General features: G+C 38.1%; 1 long non-coding RNA gene across 1 annotated transcript; it reads right to left on the reverse strand.

The window, feature by feature from the left end:
- Positions 1 to 844: 844 nt before the first annotated feature.
- Positions 845 to 4,735, reverse strand: LOC306802849. Its single transcript, XR_013774492.1, has 3 exons — positions 4,668 to 4,735; positions 3,534 to 3,619; positions 845 to 1,274 (listed from the first exon to the last, which is right to left on the reverse strand). It is a non-coding gene; the product is annotated as an uncharacterized lncRNA (long non-coding RNA).
- Positions 4,736 to 10,251: the final 5,516 nt, after the last annotated feature.

Genomic DNA, 10,251 nt, shown 5'->3' on the forward strand with positions numbered 1-10,251 from the left:
CAGGGTGGCACACTGTAGGGAAGCAACCACTGTCTGATCATCCCTTTCCTACAGCACACTGACTAGTGGAATAACAGGCATCTCTATTTTATATGAATCTGTTAGGTCTCTGACCAGGCTTCACATCCATTCCTCCATTTATAATGCTTCAGCTACAAATATCCTGGCAACATTCTGCTCTTGGTATCTTCATAAAGATACATGCCAAATCTACTTTTCTCTCCCTTGCCTTGGTAACAGAGTGAAGCCTACAGTATTGTCCCCAAATTGCCTTGCTGCTTTGATTCCTTAGGCTAAATTTTAGAGTATAAATATCTCGCAACACACAAAATGAACACAGGATTTCCAGTATGTATAAACTATTAGAAGTGAAACAATATGAAACATTGTGAAATAAGTATGGCCTCTTGCTCCAGAAAGCAAAATATTAAAACTATCTTAGCTGCAACTTGACAGTGTAGAAATTATCACGGGGTCTTATATAGGGAAACTGCTTGTAAGCAACATTAAAGGAGATGGATCACTAACTCCTCAAATAACAATGTCTTAAAATAATGAAAGTGGAAAAGAAGAAACTTGAGACATCCAAAACCTGCAAGCTTATCTTGGCAGATAAACTGCTGTTACTAGCTACCTATTGAGCCAGCTAATGTTTAATTTCACTAACCTTGAGTGAAGGCCTATGTAAGAGGCACAATCAGACAATAGGTGCAGAGGAAGAGATAAGGAAAAATGTAGAAAGATTAGCAAGGAGAAAGGTTAGTAGGGGATTTTGTCTGCTACAAAAAGAATTATATTCTTAATGGGAGGAATAAGACATAAAAGAAAGGACACTAGAACACAGTAAAGACAAGAGATCTGAGCTTTACAAAGTATACTATGCAAAATAACTCATTAATATACGTTTAAATATAAATATATATATACACATATATGCATTTTGCAGAGATAGGAAAAGATTTATGCCTTGAATCATGTTCTAATCATACTTTGCCTTTCTGAAATATTCATCCTTTGATGTTGGCAATGGGATAACATTGTTTGTGTTCTATTTATCTATACTGCACAAAACCTTGTAAGATATATATTATGCTACAGCCAAGGCTTTGATACACAGGAATATTTCCTCTTTTAAATTATTACCATTCCTTTTTACTCATCAGGAGCTTCATCAGAGCTACCTGCCTCGAAGAGACCGGATTTATTCAAAATGTCCTTATGCTTTATATTGATGTTCCAGGCAATTCAAAAGTGGGACATCTGTCTGTGAGCACCTGGCAAAGAACATAAAGAAACATTGTTCTAGACCCCATCAGGAAAGCCAAGGACAGAAATGGAAAGAAACTGGTTCAGGCTCCCTTTCTCAGCTGTATAACACACAGAGTAGGCAGTCACAGCTGCATTGCTGGCGAGTCACGAAAGCTTTGGGCTGCTGCAGCAAGTTTTGATGTATCAGCCATCTCTGAAGCAGATCACTAGCTCAGGCAAATTCTGGACTCTTTAAAGGAAGTGCAAAGTTAGTATTTCCTACTGCCTGGATATTACTTAATACCTAAGGTTTTACTGGTTAGTGAAAAACACGAGGTATTTGGAGTTCACTGGAATTTCCAGCATCTGAATATGGTCCTATCTGATAAATCATCAAAGTGCTGAAAGCATACAGAAGGAAAGACTTAAAACAGTGGAGTTTTTCTTAATCCAAATTCCATCAGCCACTGCTGAGACCAGAGAGCAAAAGGAACTACAGAGCCTAAAGAACACTTTGTTACATTGTGCACACTCATATTTTCTGCCACATGTAAGGACCACAAAGCAGGTTTCTGTTCCTAGCACGTGTGAGTTTATACACTTCTATATGTATGTATGTAATATATTATATACACTTTATATAATATTTTTCAGTAAACTTGAAGTGTGTACCACATAACAATTCTACTGCTGACATGCATGTATATACTAAAATAGAAATATAAGATAAGGTTAGTGTGTGTAATGACAAAGGATGGTGGCAGCAGTATTAGAGTAAGAAGAGCTAAGGAATTTTTTGTAAGTTTTAGACCAAAGGAGTATGTGAAGACAACAATGAAGTTTCCTAAAGGAGCACATTGTATGTGGGAGACTTAGGCTAACCATCAAGAGTATAACATTTAAGTATTTAAACTTGTTGGGTTGTTTGAAGATTTTACAGTCCAAGTGAGTTTCAACCTGGAATGATTCCTTGAGCTGTTTGAAAATCTAGCATAAACACATGTGCTGGCAGAGAAGGAAGGGAGGGCATGGAGTGGGAATGAGCAGTCTGGGGGGAACTCCTTCCACCAACTTTGATTTGAAATTCCAGCCCTGGCAGCACCTGGGAGTGCTGTGCAGACAGATTATAAGGAATCACTTCTGTTGCTGCATACAACCAGAGCCATATGTGCATATCAGAGCATTATAAATAATGCATTCTTTGAATCTTGTTACCAAAACAAACAGACCATTGTTAAAACACCCTGCCAGGATCTATCTCTTGTTTCCACTAAAAATATTCCTTGAACTTTCAAGTTGTAACTGTCAGCCTTATAAAGCAAAAGGCAAAGGTCTCTGACAACTTGTTAAGGAAAAAACTTTAGTGGAAACTTCAGGGTAAAACATGTTTTAAAACCCCACCTGTTCAAATCATCATTTTCTTGTCTTTCAGGGTGTCTCACTATTAGCCCAGTGGCTAATAAGAACTTCCTGTGTGTTTATTGAAAGATGAATGTGTTTTATTTGCCTGTTTAAATTGCAGAAATCTGCTCTATTTCAACCACATATGAAGATAAAATGTATTGATTGGTGAGGTATGAGCAGGTATCAGCAAGGGCATAGTCTGCTGAGATGAGACATTCATTCTTCCCATAAGGGGATCTATCCAGCACGTTCCAAGTTTCCACAGGTGCTTATCTTGTAATGAAGACAGATATTTCAATTTCTCCAAGTTTTAAGGAGGGGAAAATAGAAGCACTATGGTTAAAGACCCTTTCTGAAATTTGTATATTAGTTTTGGGCAAAACCTTTAAGTCTGTGCCTAAGGTTAAATCATCATAAATGGATATGCCCAGGGAGTGAGGAAAGAAAAAAAAAAAAAAACAAAACAAAAAACCCCAAACTGATTTAAATAGAACACTGGTCATAGAGGACACATAGAAGAAAGGCAGGAAGGTAAGGAGACATCACCCCTCTTTCCCTTGAAGCACATGTTGTGAAGCCTTAGGGGCAGCTATCCAAATTACTTCTGTCAGTATCCACTCTTCTGTGGAGAGGATCTGGGGGTGACAGAGGAGCACACTCTTCTCATTGCCACCTCTGCACGTGTACAAGCTTTTCCTGCTCTGGTGTGTATTGCCAGCTGTAATTTGAATACAGTCCTGTGTTACTCCCAGGGCCAGATAAGATTCCCCAAACCAGCCATAGCTGTTTGTTTATACTGCAGTGTAAATAGTAGTGCCTCTCTGTTCCTAGTATTTATACAGTCCCTATCATTGCTGAGCCCAAGTGCCTCCCAGTCTTACCTGTGTTTATTTTCACAACAGAACTGTGGGGGCACTGCTCTTAGCCCATCCAGGAGTAGGAAGCCAGGACACAGGACAATGAAGGTCTGAACAAAAGCATGCAAACTGACTTCACTGATTCCAGAAGCATTTACACATCTAACCAGAACTTTGTGTCCATGCCTGAACAGTCAGCACACCATCCCTTGACAAGTTATGGAGCAGGGAATTCAACTCAGCTCCCACCACCTAGCAGATGTCTTTCTTTTCCACGAGGAATGTGTCTGGTGAAACACGGGAATAACACTGCATAACAAGGACACTGCCTGCCCTGAGGGGTAAATACTGTGGTCCCTTATTGCTGTGTAGATGATTTTCAGAGATGAAAGTGGAAGAACACTAAGGTAATGTAGAAAAGAAGTAATTGTGGAGTGAAAAGTTAATCACTTCTTCCCACAGTCTCAGAAATATCTTTCTAAAGTTACACCTCCTAGAGGCAACTTTTCCCCTGGTAGGGATTCTGGTAGGAGAGTCACATATGAGTGATGGAGTTTTCCTGCTGTGCTGTGGGTTTTCTTGCTCAGGACAGTCTGTGGTTCTGAATTTTTCCTACCTAATGACTACAGGATTTGGTCTTTTAATTGGTTTCTGTGTATTAATTGCATATGAAAAGCTAAGGTATTTATCTTTGTAAAGCAGTTCTGAATGCTGAATAACCAACTATTTTTCATAAGGAGTTTTACTATACAGCCTGAAAGGGAATGCAGATTTATACGATAAATACAACTGCTCCAAAAGAGATGAGATTTATCTTAGCAACTGGCTAAGTCTCTCTAGGATTCATCTCCAGTCCCAGTCTATCAGTCAGTGTATCTTTCTTCAAAGGTTTCAATGCAATAAACCATACTCTTTTACAAATTATAAAAATTTTATTTTGTTAGAGACATGAGGAATTCCTTGATGTGAGAGATTTTATCTCTTAATGAATCACATTAATAGCAGAAATATTAATAATTTACTTTATATCCTAATCAGGATTATATACAAATTATTAGGCACAGCCTTGAGCACAAATGAACAAGGGCAGGGGCAGTTTAGGGTTACAAGGCTAATACATTCTCTAGACCCAAATAAATAAATAAATAAAAATCTTACCAAGAAACAGCAGAATCTTAACAATTGCCGAGCCAGCAGGACCCTGGAATCCTTTCGAGTTCACCCTTTATGGCCCAGGAAAAATACATTGTTAAGCAATTTTGTTGTTCCTACCAGCAGACCTTGAAGTGGAAATTAACGAGTGGTGGTATTCTCTCACACCCAATCCCCTGTACATTTGCATTCATTTGCATATGAATGCCCAGCTAATTGTTTTGAAGTAACAATTAAGAGAACAATAGAGGAAAGAAAAGGGACTCCAGGCAGCAACTGACACCTGGGACTCTGTATTAAGAAAAGCTTTTACATATTTGAATTAAAAATAGACAAAGGAACAGAAACAGGCAGGCATAAAATTCATTACTGTAAGGAAAGTAGCACATCACATCCGCGCACGCTACCGTGCTCCAGAATATGTTTCACACTCATCCAGCCAAGAGATGTACAATATACTGGATGGTAGAGGAGGTTTTTCCTTCTGGTGTGCATTTTAGAAAAAGTTGTTTCCTCACATTCCCCATATGCCTAAACCAAAGAGTTTGAGTTCAGAAGGAAAGGATTATTTTGGCAATTTGGCATCGATTTCAAAATGGATTAACCTTTCCTGAGAAGTTCAGATGTGCATGGATTCAGCAGTGCCTTTAAACTATTTGCCTGTGGTTAGAACTGGATCCAGTGGAATATGATAATAGAGGTTTAATTTCTGTATAACACCATCAGTGCCATCTGAAATTATTACTCAGGCTGCATTTCCAGTAGGGATCCAATTACCCGATTGTTGGTGCAATGTGATTTGTTAGGCTCAGTCCTCCCTCCTGGTAATGATGATGTAGCTCTTTTTATCTGGAGCAATTGCTGTTGTTAACTGCATCACTGGCAAATGCTTAGGCTCAGCTGTCCCCTCCTGCAAAGAAAAGCGTGGGGATGGGAAGTAGGCTAGGGAAGGAGCTAGGCACAGTTTCATTCAGTAATAACCCCTGCTACTAAAGAGGTTTATTGACTCCAAATTACTGATCACTAAAAGTACTTTTGTACCCAACAGGATCATCTGAGCCCTCCTGTAGAGAAAAATGCCAGCACACAGCAGAAAGGAAGGAAGTTTGAGGCCACAAGAAAGGTCTACATCAGCCAAAGAGGCAGGGAGCAATGGGGCTGGAGAATGGAATAAAGCTCTGGGTGAAGAATATGCAGCATTGGGTTCTCTTGGGGAGACAGACACAAGCAGAATTCTGATCAGAGCTGCAGGCCAGAAACTGCTCACACAGGACAGTACTCCTAACCTAAAGCTCATTTCAAAAGGTTTTCTTTTACAGAGCAAAGAGAAGGTAAATTGTATACTGTGTGCATTTCAAGAAACTAAACAAACAGACAAACAAAACCCCAAAAACAAAACAACCCCCCTAAAACAATATAGATTAATTAGGAAAACCCAGGCTCATGATCAACTACTTCTGATCCAGGTGAGACCATTTTCTGCAAAGGATGTCTGGGAGATACTCTTCATGCAAAGGTGAAAACTGTAATCTGACCATAAATTACATTTCTCAAATTGCAAAATCTCTTAGCCTTAAATAGTTATGAGCTGTGGTGCAGGGAATAGCATCTTGCTACTCTGGTGGTCATGGGTAGCAAAACTCCCTGAATGCAGTAGGCCTTTTAAGTGAGAGGTCTTATTATTCAGAGCAATAAAAACTTCCTCTTTTGCAATTAAACTGTTCATTTTAAAAAGAAGAGACATGCAATCACAGAAGCAGGTTAGGTAGCTTTTTTGTTGTCCTTCCTTAAATATCTGTAATTTCTGGTTTATTTTGATAAAAATTATTGTGAGATAACATACATTATACAACTGTATATATCACACCACAACTAAAGGAAGTGAATGTACAGCATCATGTTTGAAAATAATCCTAATCATGAAATTAAATATTTATACATTCTTCAGTATTGTCACGTTCCAATTGCCTGAATTGCTGGAAATGTCATATCTATATAGGACTGCAATAGTTTTTCTCTTGCTTGATCACAAAGGTAAGTAAGATAGATCCATTGAAAGGCACATAGAACTTTCACTATAAAGGATTTAAAAATATAGAATAATCCATCTCCACATTATTTATTAAAATGCTCTGTGGGAGGTATTTCTTTTTCTTCCTCTTTTAACTTTTTCTTTTTTCACTTTTCCTGTTTCCCCATTCTTTTCATGTGCTTCTAATACATTAAATAGGATGTTATGGATTGAAAAATAAAGGTCTCTGTTATGGATGAATTATTTTTTTCCATCAAGTTGTCTGAAGGTTAGACAGTCAACACCTACAAATTACACAGATGTGTCATATTCCTAAATGAATTGTATTATGCTGGCACACCTATGAATACTAAAAGAGATCTGCCACAAATCTCAGTATAAAATGCACCCCTCTAATTCATCTGGGAGTATACTGAATACAAGAACACTGTGCCACTCTAAAAAGCAACAACATGTTGTGGGTGATGTTCTTTAGCAATTAGTTCTTTATCTCTTTGTTGGAATAACAAAGCTCTATTTCCAAATTTGCAGTTAAGGGAGTCACTATGAATTGGTGACATTATTACACTGCTTTTATATTAAAAGCCATCCTCGTGTAGTGTATGAAGGAAGAAGTGAGGAAGGAAGATACCAGCAAGAACAGGGAAAACTCTGCTGCCTGTTTTGAAGGAGCTGCTGCCTCAAAATGTAATGCTGGATGTATATTTTTAAGAAGTCCTTAAAATATGATCTAATGCTCTATCATGTCCTGTGAATTTTGTGGTAGGAAGGGGAGAAAGAGTTCCCATTTTACAGCAGCAGCAAACAATAACATGTTGTGCAAGGGAACCAATTCTGGAACTGTTGATTGAGGAGCCAAGACAAGAGGCAGAGTGTTCATCAGCCAAAACTGCAATGAGGACAAAGGGAAGAGGGTAGTTTAGCAGCCTCAAAATTTTCCTACAAGCCTGGTGAGAGCAGCAGTGGAGAAAGTTCCATCAAAACCAAGGACACTGTTGGGATCAATTCAGTGAAGGAAAGAAAGGGGAATGCTGAGATGTGTGAATGAGCAGATGCAGGACAAGGACACATCTTTTGACATTATGGGAATATAAGATGGAGAACAGATTGAAAATAAGATTTTTGGAGCATTTACTGGGACAGGTGGGTAGTGGAACACCTGGAAGTGGTAGAGTTTAAGGGTGATTAGAAGGACTTTGAAAATTGATCAAGACTGGTGCTTTGGCAGGGCAGGAGGACTGTAAATACAGATAAAATTGTTATTCAGTGTTTAGCACAGCTGGGCCCAAACTTTTAGGTGCTACCCTAATGCAAACAATGCATAGGAATAATAGGTTGCCGTAGAACTCATCATACCATAAAATGCTAGTTTTAAACATGAGATGCCATTATAACTGGTGTTTCTTCTAAAATACAGTTATTTCAGAAGAGGATAGCTTAATTTCCTCATTTTATGACATTTTAACTTGTTGACTTAGTATTCAGCATACTATGAAGTGTCCTCTTATTTAATATTTATCAGTGAAACCAACCTAAGGTGTCACAGGTTGTAATTTTGTGGTGGACCTGGTGAAAAGGTTCTATTTTCAACATTCAGCTCCAATGGCAGTACAGTAGTAAAATAATTGGAATGTATACATGAAAGCTGAAATAAAATGGTACCCAGTGGGCCAGTGCTAATGCATATGGTACTATAGCAGAAATACATAAAGAAAGATTATACACTAGGTAGTCCAAAGAGATTCTAGTCAATCTACCATGAACAAGAATCATAATTGCCATAAACCACAGTAAAAAGTGCACCTAGTCAGAGGTCACTTTGTAGCATGAGGAGGACAAAGATAATGAAGTGTGGTCAAATTGTAGAACCCACCCTGCGGGTCTTCGATTAGGGCACTTGCTAATTCTTTAATCTTTAATTGTGCATGTGTAAGGTGTATGCCCTGCCAAGACAATTCAAAGTTGCATTTTCTTCTGTGTGAATGTGTGAATCAATATTAGTGATTGAGTAAGACAAGCTCATCTGTTCATTCTGTCTTGAAACATGACTTATGTGGTGAAACTACATCTAGTGGGAGGGCAACTGAAATGTGTATAGCCAAATGAGTGAGAGCTTGCCAAACAGGTTTTCTGATCTGTAACAAAAGCATCTGGACAAGTGCTAGTGCTAAAATTGTCATTTAGTTTGGGATCAAAGAGGTCTGCATTTACCATAGCTTCTGCTATTTTCTTTGCTTCAGCTGAGTTGTTAAGCGAAAATCAGCTGGGTCCATATGTCTTCTTGTTTGTGGAGCCATGGAAGCAACAGTTTCATGTTTTGAGAAATGTTTCTAGACACCTGTAGGTTGTTGCTTACATATTTCAAAGAGAAAAGAGGGTATCATACAAGACTTAAAAAGAGTAGCTTTGTGCCCAAAGTTTATAAAGTTGATATTTTCTGTTCTTATTCAAACTGATTTCCAGCACTTCATACTCCACAGACAAACATGCAACTGTGCAGAGCAAAGGCTTAGGCAGCCTCTGCACTGATCTTGTAACTATTTCATGTTTTCAGGTTTTGAAGAAGAATAATAATTATTTTCTGATAGCTAACGGATGCTGCTTTGCTAAATAATGCCCTGATTAACAGAGACACAATCCCCCAAAACCAAAGATAAAGTCAAACTCAGAGAGGGTCATTAAGTACTCAAAAAGTCATTAAGTATGGTAGATTAAATGTTAACACAACATGTGAAACTCTCAGTCTTTATATTCATTGACTCTTATTTGTCCATTTTATTTATGTCTGTAAGGCCATCCTCTGGAATCATGGCACATGGAAAGTCTGTCCTCTGAAGCTCTGAACACATGCTTTCTACTATGGTGCTGGTGTGATTTCTTTTTTGCTTAGAAGAGAATACATGACTGATGATTGTGAATTAAATGTAACCCAGTGAGTTGTCAGTGACAGATATGCATTACGTGCACTAGTACTAGTCCAGATGTCATTGCTACACTCTACTATTTTTCCTTTAGCAGTTTACAGCCCCTAATTAAGGTTTAACTTTCTTTTTAACACTTTCAGATCCCAAGGCACCATATAATTGAATTTTTTTATATTAAAGTAGTTATTTGTGAAAAAGAGGGTGTAGAGACACATGCTTATAAGTGTGCAATAATATTGAAAAAAAATACTATTTCTTAATAAATGGAAACAATAATGTTGATGAGTATAACGAAAAAGGAAAGGAATGCTGCCTTCTAAGACATGACAGATTGTCATTTGTTTTCTTTCAGAAATGTTTATGGGGTGAAAATCTAAGAGTAATCTATAGCCACAAGCACTACTCTCTGGGTGCATCCACTCTAGGAGCCTCTTTTTCACCTTTTTTTAGACCTAGCTTCTTGAATCTATAGTATTAACCCCTATGTTTCCCAAATTGCACACAGCATTCTAACAACATGACTCCCACTGACTTTAATGAATCTTGATGCTGAGGATTATGCAGTTGACTGATGGCTGTAGACAACATGTACGGTGTGCAGTCACAGATCATTACACTGCCTCGTCTCTCTTGC

The sequence above is a fragment of the Erithacus rubecula genome, assembly GCF_903797595.1.
Source record: "Erithacus rubecula genome assembly, chromosome: 5".
Classification (NCBI taxonomy): Eukaryota; Metazoa; Chordata; class Aves; order Passeriformes; family Muscicapidae; genus Erithacus; species Erithacus rubecula.